The following is a 22,818-nucleotide window of genomic DNA, read 5'->3' as shown; positions in this document are numbered from 1 at the left end:
TGTTACTATCGTTTGCTGTATTTGTAAACACTGCGGATAAATTTATCACTCCACTCGTAACTACGTTGTGCGATAGCACTTTCTTCCGTCGAACCTTTCATACGATACAGCAAAACTGAAATGGAATAATTTATATGACTTCTGTTTGAAGCACAAAGAGGCCACAAACGGTAAAACTTACCTCAAACAAATGGCTAGTCTGTGCCTTGTATCAATTGGCTTTCTCCAGTTCGTTGTGCACTTCTCGGTGCTACCGTTTTATCAGGCGATGTCCGCCCCGGTAGCTGAGTGGTCAGAGTGACAGACTGTCAATCCTAAGGGCCCGGGTTCGATTCCCGGCTGGGTCGGAAATTTTCTCCGCTCAGGGACTGGGTGTTGTGTTGTCCTAATCATCATCATTTCATCCTCATCGACGCGCAGGTCGCCGAAGTGGCGTCAAAATCGAAAGACCTGCACCAGGCGAACGGTCTACCCGACGGGAGGCCCTAGCCACACGACATTTCCATTTTATATCAGGCGATGCAGTTCCTCGAAACATTCTCGCGGCATACGAAAATATTTGAAGAACCTATCTGCGTCAGACTCTAGACCAATACACAGACGATGGTATTCTCCGAAGCTTTCTCTCTTGCTACTAATGTCGTGCACCCAAAATCTCCTCTTCTTGGTGCCATTTCGTATCGCTAGTGCGAGCTTACTCATTTCTGCACTTAAAAAAATAAAAAAAAGGACTCGCACAAAGGTAACGTGTCCCTCGTGAAGCTTCCAAATCGTCTAACGCCAAGACAATCGCGCTACACATGCAAGCTTAATAATGGGGTTCGGCCCCTTCCACAGTGTTAAGAGCTGACGCATCAAGAGTCGCTGCGGCCGGCCGTTGCCTGTGTGGCGTCCCTGGCCGTTGACGGGTCCGGCCTGCCGCTGAGCCGTCCGTCGCAGCGGCAGGCCGGATTCTGTCTGGCCACGCCTTTAATGGGAGGCCTTGTATGCCCACATGGCACCACTCTATGGTCGACGTCGCAGCCAATATCTTGCCGCATCAATAACCTCTTCATCATCCACGTACTCTTCCTTCGTTGGGCCAAATACATGCAAGTCGGGAGGATGCGAGATGCGCGCTGTATGCTGGATGAGGTAGAACATTTCAATGAAATTTTATGAGCTCCTCTCGGGAGTGCAGATTTGTGTGTCGCCTTGCGTTGTCTTGGACAAGAAGAAGTTCATTTGAGTTTTAACGTGACGAACACGCTGAAGTAGTTTCATCAATTTCCTAAATGCAGCACAATACGCCTCATACACTACTTACCATTAAAATTGCTACACCAAGCAGAAATACAGAAGATAAACGGGTATTCATTGGACAAATATATTATACTAGAACCGACATGTGATTACATTTTCACGCAATTTGGGTGCATAGATCCTGAGAAATCAGTACCCAGAACAACCACCTCTGGCCGTAATACGCCTGGGCATTGAGTCATACAGAGCTTGGATGGCGTGTACAGGTACAGCTGCCCATGCAGCTTCAACACGAAACCACAGTTCATCAAGAGTAGTGACTGGCGTATTGTGACGAGCCAGTTGCTCGGCCACCATTGACCAGACGTTTTCAGTTGGTGAGAGATCTGGAGAATGTGCTGGCCAGGGCAGCAGATGAACATTTTCTGTATCCAGAAAGGCCCGTACTGGACCTGCAACATGCGGTTGTGCATTATTCTGCTGAAATGTAGGGTTTCGCAGGGATCGAATCAAGGGTAGAGCCCCGGGTAGTAACACATCTGAAATGTAATGTCCACTGTTAAAAGTGCCGTCAATGCGAACAAGAGGTGACCGAGACGTGTAACCAATGGCACCCCATACCGTCACGCCGGGTCATACGCCAATATGGTGATGACGAATACACGCTTCTAATGTGCGTTCACTGCGATGTCGCCAAACACGGATGCGACCATCATTATGCCGTAAACAGAACCTGGATTCATCCGAAAAATGACGTTTTGCCACTCGTGCACCCAGGTTCGTCGTTGAGTACACCATCGCAGGCGCTCCTGTCTGTGATGCAGCTTCAAGGGTAACCGCAGCCGTGGTCTCCGAACTGATAGTGCAGGCTGCTGCAAACGTCGTCGAACTTTTCGTGCAGATGGTTGTTGTCTTGCAAACGTCCCCATCTGTTGACTCAGGGATCGAGACGTGGCTACACGATCCGTTACAGCCATGCGGATAAGATGCCTGTCATCTCGACTGCTAGTGATACGAGGCCGTTGGGATCCAGCACGGCGTTCCGTATTACCCTCCTGAACCCACCGATTCCATATTCTGCTAACAGTCATTGGACCTCGACCAACGCGAGCAGCAATGTCGCGATACGATAAACCGCAATCGCGATAGGCTACAATCCTACCTTTATCAAAGTCGGAAACGCGATGGTACGCATTTCTCCTCCTTACACGAGGCATCACAAGAACGTTTCACCAGGCAACGCCGGTCAACAGCTGTTTGTGTATGAGAAATCGGTTGGAAATCGTGTCATCACGTTGTAGGTGTCGGCATCGGCGGCAATCTTGTGTGAATGCTCTGAAAAGCTGATCATTTGCATATCACAGCATCGTCTTCCTGTCGGTTAAATTTCGCGTCAGTAGCACGTCATCTTCGTGGTGTAGCAATTTTAATGGAAAATAGTGTAGGTGATTCGTTGAACCATGAGGGAGGACATCAAAGAGAATTATCCCCTCAGAGTCCCAGAAGACTTTCGCTATTACTTTACCGGCATAGAGTGCGGCTTTCAACTTCTTCTTCAGTGGAAAAGTGTGGTGCTACTTCGTGGATTGTCGTTTTGTTTCCGGCTCGAAGTGATGAACCAAAGTTTCGTGATCTGTGCCGATGTTCGACAGAAAATTGGTACAATCAGCGTCATAACTTGCAAGTAATTCCGCACAGTTGGTCCTTAGTTGCTCTGCATGGTGTTCTGTCAGGCGGCGAGGAACCCAACGTCAACACACCTTTCAGTACCCCAAATGGTGCAGGAGTGTGTCTGCATTACCAACAGTGACGTCCAGTTGAGCTGCGAGGTGTCTGATTGTGATCCATGGATCATCTCGAATGAGAGTGTCCGCACGTTCTAACATTGCAGGAATCACACTTGTGTACAGCCGGCCGGCGTGCTTGGATAGGTTTGCGCGACATTGTTGCTGTGACTCCTGGACCACCGCGGTTCAGTTTACTTCCAGGCTTCCGTAGACATTCTGCAAGGACCTATGTTCAAATGTGTGTGAAATCTTATGGGACGTAACTGCTGAGGTCATCAGTCCCTAAGCTTACACACTACTTAACCTAAATTATCCTAAAGCCAAACACACACACACACCCATGCCCAAGGGAGGACTCGAACCTCCGCCGGGATCAGCGGCACAGTCCATGACTGCAGCGCCCGAGACCGCTCGTCTAATTCCGCGCGGCTGCAAGGACCTATAAATGGCTGCGACGCTTTACTTTTCCACCAAAAGAAACTCAGTGACAGCTCCCTGCTTGCATCACACTTCCATAACAGATGCCAAATTGAAAGCTACATATAGCGCCACCACATATCGGAACTTCATGAAACTATAGGGCCTGAAGCGCGAATGTTCCACGATGTCCCACAACAAATTTCACATTTTTTCATCCGAACTTCGTAGAGGAAAAAAATGTGTTGCATTACTTGTTGAACGCACCTGGTACTTGCTTCACTGACAAATACGCTCTCATTTGCCGAGAGGATAGTTAGCATAGCCTTCAGCTACGTCATTTGCTACGACCTAGCAAGGCGCCATTACCAGTTTATATATACTTTTGTATCATCAAGAGCGATGTTCTCCAATTGTGGATTAAAGTTAAGTATTCCAAGAACTACGTTCTTTTCTTTATAGGATAATTACTTTACCTTGTTCCAGACCTCACTCCAATCTGCGTGAGCTAAAAGCGTGCATTTCGGCCTCCTTTAGCAACACGGTGTTGGCACTTCTGCCAACACTTCACTAAGGACATCACACACATCCATGCCCGAGGCAGGATTCGAACTTGTGACCGTAGCAGCAGCGCGGTTTCGGACTGAAACGCCCAGAACCGGTCGGTCACAACGGCCGGCTTGGCAGTGATGGAAATAAAACAAAGGTTCAGCAGTGGGTATTACAATTCAGGGCGAAAATATATCAGTGATAAGATTCGCTACTGACGTCGCTATCCTCAGTGAAAGTGATAAAAAACTGCAGGTCTTCTTGACTGGAATAAACTGTCTGATGAGCACGCACTATGAAAATGGAAATGAGCGTTTGGCGTCATTGGCCGGGAGGCCCGTTGAGGGACAGGCCCGTCCGTTTTGGAGCAGATCTTATTACATTCGACGCCACTTTGGGCGACCTACTTGCCGGATGGGGATGAAATGATAATGAAGACAACACAACGCCCAGACCCTGACCGGAGAAAATCCCCGACCCGGCCGGGAATCGAACCCGGGCTCGTAGGACGGCAATTCGTCACGCTGACCACTCAGCTATGGGGGCGGACAGCACGCACTATGGAGCGACGGTAAACAGAAGAAACAGCAAAGTAATGAGAAGTAGCACAAGTGAGATTAGCGATAAACTTAACTTGGTGACCACGCAGTAGGTGAAGTTAAGGAGTTCTGCTCCACTGAAAGCAAAATAAAACATCACGAATGAAGCAAGGAGGACACAAACAGCAGACTAGCAGAGGCAAAGAGACTATTCCTGGTCAAAGGAATTCTGCAAGTATCAAATATCGACCTTAATTTGAGGAGGAAATTTATTAGAATGTGCGTTTTGAGGACAGCCTTGTATGGAAGCAAACCATGGACTGTTGGAAAACCGGAAAATAAGAGACTCCAAGAGTCCGAGATGTGGTGGCAGAGAAGGATGTTGAAAATCACGTGGGCTGCTGAGATGAAGAATGAGGGAGTTCTCCTCAGAACTAGCGAAGACTGTGCGGCTGGTCCCACCGTAGGTTCGAGTCCTCCCTCGGGCATGGGTGTGTGTATTTGTCCTTAGGATATTTTAGGTTAAGTAGTGTGTAAGCTTAGGGACTGATGACCTTAGCAGTTAAGCCCCATAAAATTTCACACACATTTGAACATTTTTGAACTAGCGAAGAAAGGAACATATGGAAACACTGACAAGAAGAAGGGACATGATGATAGTACATCTGTTGAGACATCAGGGAATAACTTTCATGGTACCAGAAGATAAAAACTGTCGGGAAAGATGGTGATTGGAATATTTCCAACAAATAATTCAGGACATAGGGTGCAAGTGCTACTCTGAGATGAAGAGGTTGGGGTTGGTACAGGAGAGCAATTCGTCGCAGGCTACACTAGCCAGTCAAAAGACTGATGACTCAAAAGATAATAATCGGTTCGGGATCTACTGCCGAATCAAAACCTTCTGTTATGTTTCCCACACATTACGGTACTCAGCAGTAACGTTCGTGCTGTTCCTGAGTGAATGTTTTCGTTTGCTATCTGCCCGCTTCCCATGACGCAGTCTAGTACATTTTCCGTAATCCGTTCTTAACAGTAAAGTTATGTGAGAATGGAATTACACCTTTAAATGTGTTAGAGATTTTGGCAGCCTTACAAATTGTGTTATATGTTTGACATTCGTTAAGCATGTAAAACTTTTACGGTTCAAGAGTGAAATATTTCAGTATACACTTTCACCCACTGTGTTTACTTTCGCTGAGTGTTCCAGTGGACCCTTGAATTTTTGCTTTTAGACAAGAAATTGTGTGAAGTTTTTGTTGTGTTGGTATTAGTTATGCTGGTATTGATAGAAGTAGTTGCTTTCTTAGCAGAGAGCGAAATTCGAGATCACTGTTGTTTGTTCCTTAAATCGTTTTACGATAGTAACTGAACTAAGGTAATGTAGATGTTTAGTTTCTTCAATGATTGTTAACATTTTACCATGAGTGAGAAGTGTGGGCGTTGTCGTCCGTCGTTGACTAGTGGTTTACGGTGTGAGATTTATTCAAAGTATTTTCTTTGGGGGCAATGCAGTGGGAAAGCCAGTGGGCATTCTAGCGAGATCCTCTGCTGCAGATGCAGAATCATTTGTACCAGAAATAAGTTAGTAGAGGAGCAGGAGCGTAAGATCCATGCCTTTCACGTGCAGTTACAAAACGCAAACAGATTTGACCAACTTAGTGAAGAGGAACCTCTTGTAGCTGTAGGCTTAGGAAACATGCAGCAGACCTCAGTAGTTAGGGAATCTAAGACAGCTGCAGTCACAAATAGAAAGAAGAAGGTTCTGTTATTAGGTCATTCACATAACAGAGGTGTAGCCCAGCTGTTGCAGGAAATGTTGGAGAGTGAGTACCATGTCACCTGCTTTGTGAAGCCTAATGCAGGGTTGGCTCAGACGACTGTTAAACTTAGAGGAATTATGCAGGAATTTTACGAACGAGGATCAGGTAGTGATAGTGGGTGGAGCTGGGAATAGTCTTGATAGGGACGGGGAGTAAGGTGTAGGTTGTGACCTGGAAAAGATAGCTACTCAAACTGGTGGCACAAATGTGCATTTCGTGCAGGTTTTGTGGCCTCATGATGGGCCTCACCTTAATGCTGCCGTTAGGCGCACTGATGGCGGAGAACGTGGCTCACATTGTATTGCAGTGGTGCCAGTTGAGTCTGTCAAATAGATCGGGTTTCACTAGGCATGGCCTGCACCGCAGAAGGTATGGGAATGGTAGGTTTACAAAACTTATAGGTGACAGCGCAGTGGGCGATGGTGGGATCACTCATGGGAAAATTTCTGTAGTAACTGGGCGTTAGAGCTGCACCTTTTTCAGATTGAAGTCAATTGATAGGTATTCCTACTTACAGGAAGTCTCTCTAACAAATGAACTACTTTCAGAGAAGGCTTCCAAGTACTGAGGGAAGTAGCATGTTTCAACAAAATGTAAGAGGTATCAGATTTAAAGTTGGTGAACTGTTATAGATGTTGACTCATGTGACAGTTCAGAGCCTTCGTTTACCAGGATACAGGTTAGCTGGCTGTTTCTCAAGGAGTTCCTTGCAGAGTGGGTGAGTGGCCATGTACGTAACAAACAGTGTTCCATTAGACTCCATAGTTGTATCAAAACACTGCACTGAACACCTATTTGAATGATGTGCAGGGCAGTTGAAATTAGTGAAACTGAACTTTTAATTACAGTATTTGCAGGTCCCCTAACTCTGACGTCAGAGCATTTCTGCTCAAGCTAGAGACGATTCTTGATTCACTTCATAGAAAGTAGCAAAAGTTAGTTGTATCTAGTGACTTCAATATTAATTTGGTATGTGATTGTGCAAGAAAATGGATGTTGGAAGAACTCCTAAATTCATATGATCTGATGCAGATTGTATTTTTTCCAGCCAGGGTGCAGGGGAACAGTATCACAACCACAGACACTATTTCCATTCATTCTTCGTTACTAGAACATCTGTGAATGTCCATAGAAACTGGGAGGGTTAACCTCTCTGTCTGTATGAGCATTTCTGAAATAAAGTCATTACTGTAGTGACAGGAACACATTCCCTTTGTCCTGTCCGTTTTGAATCAGCCTGCGTATGTCCTAATATCCGTGGAAGTGACGCCGCCGGCACGACGACACAACAGCTTTGCCGCGCATGCGCAGTCGCCTCACGTCGCTTCGCAGGACGTCGAGTCACGCCCCGTGTTGTGTCGCGACGTGAGGCACGCCTGCCGTGCCGGCCGCGTGTTGCGAAATTAGCCTCAGACACGCGGCGCCTGGCTCAGCGCTTACTCGCGCGCGGTTCTCTACACGATTTTCGAGCGATGGTCACAAATCTTTAGTCATCACATAGTGAATTTCATGCTGGTATGTAGGAGCGCGACTGCAGACCCGGTACACATTGATATTGCCGCGCAACATTAACGCAGTACGCCGCTACAGGAACAAGAACAGAATAATGAAGACGAGTATCGAGCGCCTACTCGTGTCCTGCATTTGTGGGGAAGCAACGCTGCAAGAGGCAGTGGAGATGCGCGGCATCACTGCACCATAATACACTGGAGAGCCAAAGAAACTGGCGCACCTGTCTAATATCGTGTAGCGGCCCCGCGAGCACGCAGAAGTGCCACAACACGACGCGGCATGGCCTGGTCTAACGACTGAAGAAGTGCTGGAGGGAACTGACACCATGAATCCTGCAGGGCTGTCCATAAATCCCGAAGAGTACGAATCGGTGGAGATCTCTTCTGAACAGCACGTTGCAAGGCATCGCAGATGTGCTCAATAACGTTCATATCTACGCAGTTTCGTGACCAGCGGAATCGTTTAAACTCAGAAGAGTGTTCCTGGAGCCACTCTGTAGCAATTGCGGACATGTGGGGTGTCGCATTGTCCTGCTGGAATTGCCAAAGTCCGTCGGGATGCACAACGGACATGAATGGATGCAGGTGATCAGACAGGATGCTTACGTGTCACCTCTCAGAGTCGTATCTAGACGTGTCAGGAGTTACACTTCACTCCAACTGCACACGGCGGGCCGGTGTGGCCGAGCAGTTCTAGGCGCATTAGTCCGGAACCGCGCCTCTGCTACGGTCGCAGGTTCGAGTCCTACCTCGGGCATGGGTGTGTGTGATGCCCTTAGGTTAGTTAGGTTTAATTAGTTATAAGTCTAGGGGACTGATGACCTCAGATGTTAAGTCCCATAGTGCTTAGAGCCATTTGAACCATCTGAACTTCACACGTCCCACACCATTACAGAGTCTACACCAGTTGATATGCAGGGTCCATGGATTCATGAGGTTGTCTCCATACCCGTACACGTCCATCCGCTCGATATAATTTGAAACGAGACTCGTCCGACCACGCAACATGTTTCCAGTCATCAGCAATCCAATGAAGGAGTTGACGAGCCCAGACGAGGCGTAAAGCTTTGTGTTGTGCAGTTATCAATGGTACACGAGTCGCTCTTGCGTCCCGGTAGCCCATATCGATGATGTTTCGTTGAATGCTTCTTGCGCTGACGCTTCTTGATGGCCCAGCATTGAAATCTGCAGCAATCTGCGGAAGGCTTGCACTTCTGTCACGTTGAACGATTCTCTTCAGTGTTCATTGGTCTCGTTCTTTCAATTTCTTTTTCTGGCCGCAGCAGTGTCGGAGATTTTATGTTTTACCGGACTCATGATGTTCACGGTGCACTCGTGAAACGGTCGCACGGGAAAATCCACACTCCATCGCTACCTCGGAGATGCTGTGTCCCATCGCTCGTGCGCCGACTATAACACCACGTTCAGACTCACTTAAATCTTGATAACCCGCCATTGTAACGGGAGTAACAGATCTAACAACTGCGCCAGACACTGGTTGTCTTACATAGGCGTTGCCGACTGCAGCGTCGTATTCTGCCTGTTTACATGTATCTCTATTTGAATACGAATGCCTGATGTCTCAGTGTATGAACCGCAGGTTGTGTGGCGCAGAAGTTTGGATGACGCAGTGCGAAGTGGCACACCATGTCTCAGCGGAGGACGTGGAACATACCTGCTTCCTTCTGCATAAGGCCCTTCTGTTCTTCTCGGTGGGTGCGCTGCCTCCAAAACTAGCTGAGAAATGTTAATTCTACCAATAGTCTGTTGCAATATTGTGGTCGACACCAGAGGTAGATTGAAACACATTAATTATTCTGGTGGTGTAAAGTTAGTTTTTTAAATTGTCCTAGTGCAGTAATCACAAATAGGTTCACACGTGGCAAAGATTTAACGTATCAGTTTCACCGTATCACTGTCCTCATACACATTTAAGGAATTCGAAACAATTCAGATAGCGTATAAAATTAATCAGTAAGTCCGTCAAGGCTGCCCTATTAACCGGTCATTGTTCATAAGAATCAATAAGCACTGTGTTCCTTTGATAAGTTCTCACCCAGAAGTAATTAGTAATTACTGTCACAGAAGTCATTAATTAAACCCACCAATGAAAGAAACCAACTGTACGCAATATATGCGAATATTTCAGAATGTTAATTACCGGACTACGGCACACTACTCACGAGAAGAGAGAAAGGTGGTGCTCACTATAGTCTCAGCGGCAGATTACCTGACCTCAGGTGTGTTAGGTCTATACATAGTTTCACCTGCAAGCAATCGTTACTGACGGCGGCCACCTTAAATAAAATATTTTGTAACTGTCAAAATACTGAACTTTCTAATTAGTAAGTTAATTAACAAATGCTGCATGTCAAATGGAACATAAAAATAGATCAACAAAATTATAATCCCAATGTTTAGAATCGAACAGTAATTTTGACATAATTTGTAACTGAAATTACCATTAGTCTAAAGCCTTTATGTTAAATAATACAGAAGAGACAATTTGAGATACCTAACGGAAACTTTGGAGATACGTACTTTCAAATGATGGCGTTAATATGCCGAAATATGTTTCCTACCGATCACTAAATATGTAAGGTCGTACAGTATGAACTTTCTCAAGTAATAATATTTCATAATTAACAACGTTTCTGAGTCAACTAATTAGATCACTGTAACTGCCTCCCCCCCCCTCCCCCATCATATTTGCACGTAGTACGTCATGAGCAATGAAATTCAGTGGGGTTAAGATTATTTATGAATCTGAAATGCACTCGCTGGGTACTAGGTACACATTATTATAGTTAAAAAAATTAGAAAATCTTGGGAGACCCTAACCTAACCTAACCTAACCTAACCTAACCTAACCTAAAAACATAGCTTATGAGATTGGATACTCAACTTGAAAATGGTTCAAATGGCTCTGAGCACTAAGGGACTGAAAATGCGAGGTCATCAGTCCCCTTGATCTTAAAACTACTTAAACCTAACTAACCTAAGGACATCACACACATCCATGCCCGAGGTAGGATTCGAACCTGCGACCGTAGCAGTCGCGCGGTTCCGGACTGAAGCGCCTAGAACCGCTAGGCCACCGCGTTCGGCTCAGCCAACCTTAACTGACGAGTAATTATTAGCTTCCCATCTCGAAGAATTAACTTGAAGCCCAGATTTATGTTGTTGAACATCATGTGAGTTACTATCTCAGTGCTTTCTGTGTGTCCAGTGCCAAATTTCGCACCGTAAGCTTTACGCTCAAGCATTCTAAATGTGTCCAGTAAACAGGGATTTTTACCGCGTCTTATTCTTAATTTACATTTGTTTTCTTCTTTGGTCAACACTGGTAGTGTTTATCAAGGTCACTGCCGCAAGCATTGGAAAAGTAAACTACTATACAACTAAACAACACATCAAAGTTAGAACAAATGCAGTTGGTCACAGGATCGCAGTACCATCGAGTTTCCGAAGTAACTGATACATTATATCGAATTTGAACACCAATGCCGTTTAGTTTTTTAGTGCGAATGAAGCATAATGCAATAATCTCAGAAGTGCAGGGTAACAAAATTTTGTATCAGAGCAGGTGATCAGTTTCGGGGAAAAAGGGGGGGAGGGGGAAATGCTACGTGATACGCCTACCGAGGTGGCCGAGTGGTTCTAGGCGCTACAGTCTGGAACTGCGCGATCACTACGGTCGAAGGCTCGAATCCTTCCTCGGGCATGGATGTGTGTGATGTCCTTAGGCTAGTTAGGTTTAAGTAGTTCTAAGTTCTAGGGGACTGATGACCTCAGAAGATAAGTCCCATACTGCTCAGAGCCATTGGAACCTACGTGATACGAAAATCTGGCAAATTTCACTATCCACAAAGAGGATTTTGAGACACCAGGACGTTTTCTCAAAACTCGGGATTGTCCTGGGAAGATCTACCCATAGCTGTTGATTGGCGGTGGTTGTTACCTCCGCAAACGTCTTTGACACTTCGGCCGTGAGAAGCTCAGTGCCTCATGCCCTAAAAGGGATTATCGCTTTCACCGGGGGGCCTTGCGCATCTTCCTCTCAACTGTCGGGCTGATGTGAGGAAGGGCTTGTGATTCTCGCTCCTCCCCCCCCCCCCCCCTCCCCCCACCGATCGTCACCGCTCCCCACTCAAGCCACGTATCGTATCCAGCTGTCGCACTCGCCGTGGCGATAGCAGCATTGTCGAACGAGGCAGCCGCCTCTTATCCAACAGCTGATGAGGGTGTTTATCGTCTGATGTCATCAGAGTGGGCTCTTCCCAACAAGAAGTTTTGATGGTGTCTCGGTATCAGTTCGTGTTGCGGCCGCTATGCAAAGATGTTCATGCTTCCTGGCCAGTAGAAATATCTGCACGCCTGCCTACTGGACGATCTGCGCTCGCTGAGGCTCGCTGTATATTAGAGCGTTTGCCCCCACTACCCTCGGCGCTAATTGCAGAAACCCGCCGTAAATGGCTTTTGTGATGGCCGTCCCCGGAAGGGTGGTTTTCGCGCTTCCCTGATGGCTTCTTCCTTTGTTGAGAGCTGCTTACAGGGCGGGGAGGGAGGAGGACCACGTCATCAATCACGAGGCGTCGTTAAGCAGGCTCTGCGCCTCCCCAGCAGACGAGGCAGTCGCTGCCCATCACCCCACCACGCTGCTGTGGCAGCAGACGGGGGGCCAGCAACTGACAACGGCGAAGTCTCCCACTGTGCATATAAATCCGGCTGAGGGAGATCTATCTTAACGACAATGCCGTGGTTATCTCACGACGACTCTTTGCCTTAGGGTGTATGGTGCCAGGGTTGCTCACGGGAGATACAACTAATGTAGTCAAAGAAATAAAAGACACGAAAATATTCAAGGATATCGAAATCGAATCACTACTTGATGAGGTACTTACGTGACTTACTTTGTTGCTTAGAGTTTTTTTTTTTACTTTCGTTTTTAAATTATTTTCTCAGAAGTTTTCTGTGGTTTAATTGTTGTTGTTGTTGTTGTGGTCTTCAGTCCTGTTTTGATGCAGCTCTCCATGCTACTCTATCCTGTGCAAGCTTCTTCATCTCCCAGTTCTTACTGCCACCTACATCCTTCTGAATCTGCTTAGTGTATTCATCTCTTGGTCTCCCTCTAGGATTTTTACCCTCCACGCTGCCCTCCAATGCTAAATTTGTGATCCCTTGATGCCTCAGAACATGTCCTATCAACCGGTCCCTTCTTCTTGTCAAGTTGTGCCACAAACTCCTCTTCTCTCCAGTTCTATTCAATACCTTCTCATTAGTTATGTGATCATATCCCAGTCTCTTTCCTCTACCTTCAAGTTGGGCTCTATTTTCAGCACGAGTTTCCTGTATGGCTACCAGGTCAATGTCGTTATCGTGTAAAATTCTCTGCAATACTTGACATTTTGCTCTGATTATGCCCTCAATGTTGAATGGCAGATTCGGATGCGTGGTCCGAGATCCTTAGTCATTACAAATCCATGAAGATACTCACGACATCCAAGGAAACCGACTCCGGTCTAGGCATCCTCCACTAAAGACCGCACCGGCGCTGCGCCAGACCAACTTTAAAATAAATGATCGATGGAAAGAGGAATGGGAGAGGAGAACAGCAGTAAACTGCCACGGTATGCCATGCATCTTTAGTAAACCAAAAGGATTTGATTGCCCTCGCAAAGTTTGGTCAACTCTTAATCGCATCAGAACCAACTGTGGGAGATGCACCTACTCCTTACACAGATGGGGTAAACTTCCTACGGCCGCTTGCGACTGTGGCGCTGAGAGACAGACGGTCAAACACATCGTGCAGGAATGCATAGTAAAGGTGTATGAGGGTGACCCACAGGATTTCCTAATGGCGACCCAAGAGGAAATCGACTGTATATTATCCAAGCTGGACGTTTGTTTGTGATTGCTCTTCTGTGAGTGTAATTGATGGTGTCCTTATATACAAACTGTTATTTATTCTTCTGTTTATACATATGTGATTTTTTTAAAATGTGTTGTTTCTGTAATTTTTACTCATCTAATCTTCAGCATTCTTCTGTAGCACCACATCTCTAAAGCTTCTATTCTCTTCATGTCCAAACTATTTATCGTCCATGTTTCACTTCCATACATGGCTACACTCCATACAAATACTTTCAGAAACGACTTCCTGACACTTAAATCTGTACTCGATGTTAACAAATTTCTCTTCTTCAGAAACGCTTTCCTTGCCATTGCCAGTCTACAATTTCGCTCCGTGACACCGGCGACGTCACAACTCGGCCGCACCACATTTAGAAGGCGCATTGCGTTACGCGAGCGTGTGTGGTATCTGCCCCTGAAACTTTGAAGGGACGTAGCACCCAAACTAAAAGTGATAGGAATGTAATTTAAATTGATGCATACACAGCTGTTGTTACTGATTCCAGTGCATGATAGAAACAACTATTGTTCCATTTAAAAAATGCAGTAACTCCTTGGATAATAACACAGTAAATTATGTTCGTAGTTCCGCAGACAGTGTAACGTTTTTTATGGTGACCTACCGCAATAAATATTTGCGTCGCCTATTACTTCGTAACTTACAGAGGCAAACGCATTTAGTGAAACACCCTGTAGATATTTTTCGTAGCAAAATATAAACTTTCACGGCCGGAATTGTCACAGTTAATAAAATATTCCGGGCTATTATGCTGCGGTCGAAGGGATTTCACTTTGAAACCCGACGTTTCGTCCCCATCTGCGGAGGATATTTTCAAGGGGGATCGTAGCTTTGTTGAACGTCAGATTCACACCCTGGATCGCTCAATAGCGACCAGATGTTGTGCCTGGACTATATCGTAAGGGAGACCACCACCACGGTGCACCGTAACTTATCGATGATCGGCCCACACTGTCTTTTCCCGTTGCTGCAAGTGCCACGCGATGTGTAGCCAGCTCCATAAGGCGCTATAGTCACGCTGGGATCACGCCGTGAGACGTCCAGCTCTCCGTGCGGACTGGGAGACCTCTCACAACATGCTCCAACACTTTCATTCATTTCCACCGTGTTCATAATATGCTATATTACATAAACTGTCTCGTCATACAGTCCTTCTCCCCACACACCATTCGCAAATGGAACGGCAATTGAGTAAAGCGACACCTATGCACGTGGAAATCTGTGCCACTCATTTTACTAGGGATATGGACATATACACTATCTGATCAAACGTATAGGGGCAAACTGTGCTTTCATTGAGGTACCTGAATGGCAGCCCATTCTTCCTCAAGAGTCGAAACCAGAAAAGGTGGTGAAGTTGGACGGTCGGATATGACGCGAAGTGGACGCTCCAGTTCATCCCAGAGGTGGTCCGTTGGGTTCAGGGTGGAACTGCAGCCAGGCCAGTCCATTTCAGCAATGCTATTGCCCCACAGATGCTGCATTATGACCGTGAGAAACGTCATGCTGATATAAACGGTCATCGTCTGTCAACTATTCCTCTACTTTACACAGTACACAATAGTGTAAAATCTGTTCGTATCTTTCCGCAGTTACCGTATTCTTAAACGCAATAAATGGGACGACACCGTAATTACGAATAGCACCCCGCTTCCGTAACACGACCTCTTCCGCATTTCGTTCTTTGACCTGCATAGTCCCGGGTTCCCGGGTTCGATTCCCGGCGGGGTCGGGGATTTTCTCTGCCTCGTGATGGGGTGTTGTGTGAAGTCCTTAGATTAGTTAGGTTTAAGCGGTTCTAAGTCCTAGGGGACTGATGACCATAGATGTTAAGTCTCATAGTGCATAAAAAATGGTTCAAATGGCTCTGAGCACTATGGGACTTAACAGCTGTGGTCATCAGTCCCCTAGAATTTAGAACTACTTAAACTTAACTAACCTAAGGACATCACACACATCCATGCCCGAGGCAGGATTCGAACCTGCGACCGTAGCAGTCGCGCGGTTCCGGACTGCGCGCCTAGAACCGCGAGACCACCGCCGCCGGCCCCATAGTGCACAGAGCCATTTTGAAGCTGCATAGTGTGGCAGGTAACTTTCTCTACCACTGACTGAAGGAATGCGTGGGTTATCAATAACTATTCGAGCATTGTACCCTATTCTGTTTAACTCTCTACGTGTTGTGCTACTTAAATTGCCGGTATTATTTTAGAACTCACAAGCGATTCCTTCTGTTGGTTTCATGTGATTTCATACACTACTGGCCATTAAAATTGCTACTCCAAGAACAAATGCAGATGATAAACGGGTATTCATTGGACAAATATATTATACTAGAACTGACATGTGATTACGTTTTCACGCAATTTGGGTGCATAGATCCTGAGAAATCAGTACCCAGAACAACCACCTCTGGCCGTAATAACGGCTTTGATACGCCTGGGCATTGAGTCAAACAGAGCTTGGATGGCGTCTACAGGTACAGCTCCCCATGCAGCTTCAACACGATACCACAGTTAATTAAGAGTAGTGACTGGCTTACTGTGACGAGCCGGTTGCTCGGCCACCATTGACCAGACGTTTTCAATTGGTGAGAGATGTGGAGAATGTGCTGGCCAGGGCAGCAGTCGAACTTTTTCTGTATCCAGAACGGCCCGTACAGGACCTGCAACAAGTGGTCGTGCATTATCCTGCTGAAATGTAGGGTTTCGCAGGGATCGAATGAAGGGGAGAGCCACAGGCCGTAACACATCTGAAATGTAACGTCCACTGTTCAAAGTGCCGTCAGCGCGAACAAGAGGTGACCGAGATGTGTAACCAATGGCACCCCATACCATCACGCCGGGTGATAAGCCAATATGGCCATGACGAATACACGCTTCCAGTATGCGTTCACTGCGATGTCGCCAAACACGGATGCGACCATCATGATGCTGTAAACAGAACCTGGATTCATCCGAAAAAATGACGTTTTGCCATTCGTGCACCCAGGTTCGTCGTTGAGTACACCATCGCAGGCGCTCCTGTGTGTGATGCAGCGTCAAGAGTGACCTCTGCCACGGTCTCCGAGCTGATAGTGCATGCTGCTGCAAAAGTTATCGAACTGTTCGTGCAGATGGTTGTTGTCTTGCAAACGTCCCCATCTGTTGACTCAGGGATCGTGACGTGGCTGCACGATCCGTTACAGCCATGTGGATAAGATGGCTGTCATCTCGACTGCTAGTGATACGAAGCCGCTGGGATCCAGCACGGCGTTCCGTATTACCCTCCTGAACCCACCGATTCCATATTCTGCTAACAGTCTTTGGATCTCGACCAACGCGAGCAGCAATGTCGCGATACGATAAACCGCAATCGATCCGGCCTTTATCAGTCGGAAACATGATGGTACGCATTTGTCCTCCTTACACGAAGCATCACAACAACGTTTCACCAGACAACGCCCGTCGACTGCTGTATGTGTATGAGAAATCGGTTGGATACTTTCCTCATGTCAGCACGTTGTAGGTGTCACCACCGGCGCCAACCTTGTGTGAATACTCTGAAAAGCTAATCATTTGCATATCACAGCATCTTCTTCCTGTCGGTTAAATTTCGCGTCTGTAGCACGTCATCTTCGTGGTGCCGCAATTTTAATGGCCATTAGTGTACAACCACTCTCCTCTGTGTTCGAAGGTCCTTGCTAGTAAACTCAAAGACAAAGCAACGATACACGACGAAGGAATTATCCACATGGGTCGGGGATCGGGAGATGTGATGTACTTGCACGGGCAAGCAAACGATTGCAGTTTCAGCATAATTCGGTAATTTTCAGCATAATTCGGTAATTTGTTCAAGAGAAAGAGCTTCACAAACTGAGCAAGTCTGTAAGGCAGCCCTTATGCAAGCAGTTGTTCGATGTGCTATTGACTGAAAGAGTTGTTGAATGTCCCCCTGAAGGATATCGCACCAAGTTCTGAACAATTGGCGCGTTGGATCGTCAGCATCCCGAACTTGTTGAATCTATCATACTCTGAACATTCTCAATTGGGGGGAGATCTCATGGTATTGCTGGCCAAGGTAGGGTTAGGCAAGTACCGAGATAAGCAGTGGAAGCTCTCGGCGTGTGCTGACGGGCGTTATCTCGCTGAAATGTAATCAGGGGATGACTTGCCCTGAAGGGCAACAAAACGCGGTGTAGAATGGCGTCGACGTACCGCTGTGCTGTAGGGATACCATGGTTTACAACAAAAGGTGTCCTGCTATTGAAATAAAATGGCACACTTGACCGTCACTGCAGGATGTCAGCCGGGCGACCGTCGGGTAGGTACACCACTGCTATGCGCGGCGTCTGCAGACACGTCTTCGCTGGTCATCACTGAAGACAGTTCCACGCCAGTCAATGATGTTCCAGGCCAGAGACGTGTTTGGAGTCGCCCCGGACACGATGCCAGCCTGACTGTCGCCCGCCATACGCCCCTGCAACCAGGAATGATGATCTGGGATGCCGATTGCTTTCATAGCAGGACCCTTCTGGTTGTCATGCGCGGGACCCTTACTGTACAGCCGTACGTCGACGGTATTCTACGCCCCGTTTTTTTTTTTTTTTTTCGTCATGGTCAGCCTCCTGGGCTTACAATTGAGGACGATAATGTCCACCCCCACCGGGCGAGAGTTTCTACTGCTTGCCTTCGTGCTTGCCAAACCCTACTTTGGACAGCAAATTCGTCAGATCTCTCCTCAACTGAGAACGTTTGAAGCATTGTGGCTAGCGTCCGCCAACCAGCTCGGGATTTTGACGATCTAGAGAGTCAAAATTTGATACGGTATCCCTCAGGGGAGCATCCAACAACGGTATAAATCAGTGCCAATCCGAATAACTGCTCGCATAAGAGGTAGAGTCCGCAGCTCGTGGTCTCGCGGTAACGTTCTCGCTTCCCCAGCACGGGGTCCCAGGTTCGATTCCCGGCGGGGTCAGGGATTTTCACCTGCCTCGAGATGACTGGGTGTTGTTGTGTCGTCTTCATCATCATCATTCATCCCCATTACGGTCGGAGGAAGGCAATGGCAAACCACCTCCACTAGGACCCTGCCTAGTACGGCGGTGCGGGTCTCCCGCATCGTCCTCTACGCCCTGTTGCGGAGTACGGGACTTCATCATCCATCTAAGAGCCTGAGGTGCACCAAAACGTTACTGGTTTGCTCAATTTGTGAAGCTCTTTCTCTTGGATAAATCATCCAGTTTTTCTAAAATTGTAATCATTTGTTTATCTATACATGTATATCACATCTACCGATGTCCCGGTCTAGGCGCTGCAGTTATGGACTGTGCGGCTGATCCTGGCGGAGGTTCGAGTCCCCCCTCGGGCATGGGTGTGTGTGTTTGTCCTTAGGATAATTTAGGTTAAGTAGTGTGTAAGCTTAGGGACTGATGACCTTAGCAGTTAAGTCCCATAAGATTTCACACATATTTGAACATTTTTGAACCGATGTCCGCCCCCGGTAGCTGAGCGGTCAGTGCGACAGTGTCAATCCTAAGGGCGCGGCTTCGATTCCCGGCTGGGTCTGAGATTTTCTCCGCTCAGAGACTGGGTGCTGTGCTGTCCTAATTATCATCTTTTCATCTCCATCGACGCGCAAGTTGCCGAAGTGGCGCCAAATCGGAAGACTTGCACCTGGCGAGCGGTCTACCCGACAGGAGGCCCTAGTCACACGACATTTACATTTACATTTACTGATTTCCGCCTCGTCCGGATAATTCCTTTGTGGTGCGTCGATTTTTGTCTTAGCGTGTGCAAGAGGTCTGGTAGCTCCTGATTCAGCCGTCGTTGTTCCTTGCGTTTGCAGTTCACAGTCATATCACCAACAACCGACTTAGAACGGTTGAAATGTCCCTGACGGATGTGTTATTCAAGTGACACCCAATGCCTAGTCGACTATCGTCGTCAGAGAGCTCTGCTGCACGACCCATCCTACTGCTACGCTACAACACAGTACTCCCCGCCTCTTTATGTGCTACCGGCCCCGTCGCTCGTGACCTCTACTGGTCAATTCTTCATTACGTAGAGGTGTCCGGATACTTCTTATCAGATAGTGTACAGTGCCATGTAGCTGTCAGCTGGCAGTGCTCACAAGAGCAGGCCTTTGTTCGTCTTCTGGTTAACAGTAGCTCTCCGACGGCGATCCTGGGCCTCTCTGTCATTTCATTATACTCCGCCGCAGAGGGGCGATTTTTCGGTCTGCAGCGCAGCTGCGCTCCCGAAAGCGAGGTCGCCCTGAGGCCTTGTAATTAACTGCGTGCATCGCAGGGGGGACGCGCCACCTCGCGTTACGGTAGCTGCGCGTAACCTGACAACCAACTACTGTCGGCATCTGGGGAAGGGGGAGACACTGTGGAGGAAATGAAACAGGCAGAGACAAATAAATGTTCGAGGGCTAGCAGTTTATTAGACTGACGCGTTCTTAGTACTCTCGTTCACTACCACAATATTTATTTCTGAGACGATTTATTTACTGAATAATGAAAAAAAAAACCTGAGGAAAGTCTGTCTGGATTCCGTAAAATGTAAGAATACGCAGACAATACTGACCCTATAACTCATCTTTGAAGATACACTGAAGAAAGACGAACCAACGACTGTTCCGTTAGCAGATAACACTTTGGGCAATGTTGAGTACAATACGCTGTTTTAAATTACGAAGTCAGCGGGAGTAGAAAACAGTAGAGTTCAGTATTTCACAACTTCTATAGAAACCAGACAGCAATTACACTGAAGAGCCAAAGAAACTCGTACGCCTGCCTAACATCGTGTAGGGCCCCCGCGAGCACGCAGAAGTACCGCAGCATGACGCGGCATGGACTCGACTAATGTCTGAAGTAGTGCTGGAGGGAATTGACACCATGAATCCTGCAGCGCTGTCCATAAATCCATAAGAGGACGATGGGGCATCCAGACGTCCTCAATAATGTTCATGTCTGGGGAGTTTGGTGGCTAGCGGAAGTGTTTTAACTCATAATAGTGTTCTTGTAGCCACTCTGTAGCAATTCTGGACGTGTGGGGTGTCGCATTGTCCTGCTGGAATTGCCCAAGTCCGTCGGAATGCACAATGGGCATGACTGGATGAAGGTAATCAGACAGGATGCTTACGTACGTCTCACCTGTCAGAGTCGTGTACAGACGTGTCAGGGGTCCCATATCAATTAAACTGCACACGCCCCACACCATTACAGAACCTCCACCAGCTTGAACAGTAACCTGCTGACATGCAGCCGCTCGATACAATTTGAAACGGGACTGTCCCACCAGGCGACATGTGTCCTGTCATCAACAGTCCAATTTCGGTGTTGACGGTCCCAGGCGAGGTATAAAGCTTTGTGTCGTGCAGTCATCAAGGGTAGAAGAGTGGGCCTTCCGCTCCGAAAGCCCATATCGATGATGTTTCGTCAAATGGTTCGCGCGCTGGCACTTGTTGATGTCCCAGTATTGAAATCTGCAGCAATTTGCGGATGGTTTGCACTTCTGTCACGTTGAACGATTCTCTTCAGTCGTTTTTGGTCCCGTTCTTGCAGAATCTTTTTCCAGCTGCAGCGATGTCGGAGATTTGATGTTTTACCGGATTCCTTATATTCACGGTACACTCTTGAAACGGTCATCCGGGAAAATCCCCACTTCATCGCTACCTCCGAGATGCTGTGTCCCATCGCTCGAGCGCCGACTACAACACCATGTTCGAACTCACTTAAATCTCGATAGCTGTCAGTGTAGCAGCAGTAACCGATCTAACAACTGTGTTTACTTTACATCTCCCTGTATTTGTATACGCATGGCTATTAGTGCGTGAGTGTAGAACAGGCAAAGGATATGGAAGGGAAGCGGTGATGGAGAGCGTGTGGAACAGGGTTGTATGTGATCTGCGATGTTATTCAATCTGTAAATTGATCCATTTGTGAAGGATACAAAGAGGAATTTGGGAATGGAATTAAATTTCAGAGAGAAGAAATTAAATCTAGCAATGCAATGTTAAGAAGAACACATGTCAGTGTACAATGTTGGCTGATGTTGACATACTGCTCTAAACAAGGGATTCACGGTGGGTTTTGTCAGTGCGTGTACAGGTACGCCAAGGCGAATAACCCGCGAATGACCAAGGAGAAGTACAGGCCATCAGACGATTTAAGTTATGTCCTGTACATGTATGTAAACTACCACTATGGGCACGCCGTGTAACAATTTCTGCCGTTTGTAGTTTCCCAGTGGCTGTCCGAAGAGGGAATTTTCAGACTAGGAGATGAGATGCAAACTGTGGCTGTTGATTCTGCTGAGAGATACGGCTTGGAGGCAGAACTGACGTCACACCCATTTGCATGACGCTCACAGCGACCTGCCGCTGTGTCCGGAGCGTCTAGTCCCGCACTACGATTCCGTCCCCAAGCTGATGACAACGCTGAGGAGTAAGTAGAGATACATCCTTCACTAAAGAGCCCTCCATCAACGTCTCAGTTTGCGGATAGAACTTCTTAATCACCCGCAGCATCTCCTTCAACCAAAGGTACTGGTTAAAGTAGTACACTGATGTAAACACCGAACACGTAGCTGTGAAAAATATTCAAATGGCTCTGGGCACTATCGAACTTAACTGCTGATGTTATCAGTCCCCTAGAACTTAGAACTACTTAAATCTAACTTAAAGACATCACACACATCCATGCCCGAGGCAGGATTCGAACCTGCGACCGTAGCAGTCGCGCAGTTCCAGACCTCAGCACCTAGAACCGCTCGGCCACTCCGTCCGGTGAGAAACATTGTTTAAATTAATGAAGTGGTCAGTTTACGAGAAACCGAAGGAATGCATTAGAGAATACTGCAAAATTCATTTAGTTCATTGATTTGGAGGGGGGGGGGGGGGGAGAGGCGTTATGGCGCATGAGATCACATCGCTAGGTCTAATTTTAAGCGGGCCATAATTTTCAAACAAAGAGATAGCCAAGGTTTCAGTGCCGTGCACAAGGCCTGTCTATATCGATATGTGTATTCTGCG

This window comes from Schistocerca serialis, chromosome 7 (assembly GCF_023864345.2).
Source record: "Schistocerca serialis cubense isolate TAMUIC-IGC-003099 chromosome 7, iqSchSeri2.2, whole genome shotgun sequence".
NCBI classification, from domain to species: domain Eukaryota; kingdom Metazoa; phylum Arthropoda; class Insecta; order Orthoptera; family Acrididae; genus Schistocerca; species Schistocerca serialis.
This window is presented reverse-complemented; position numbering follows the sequence as displayed.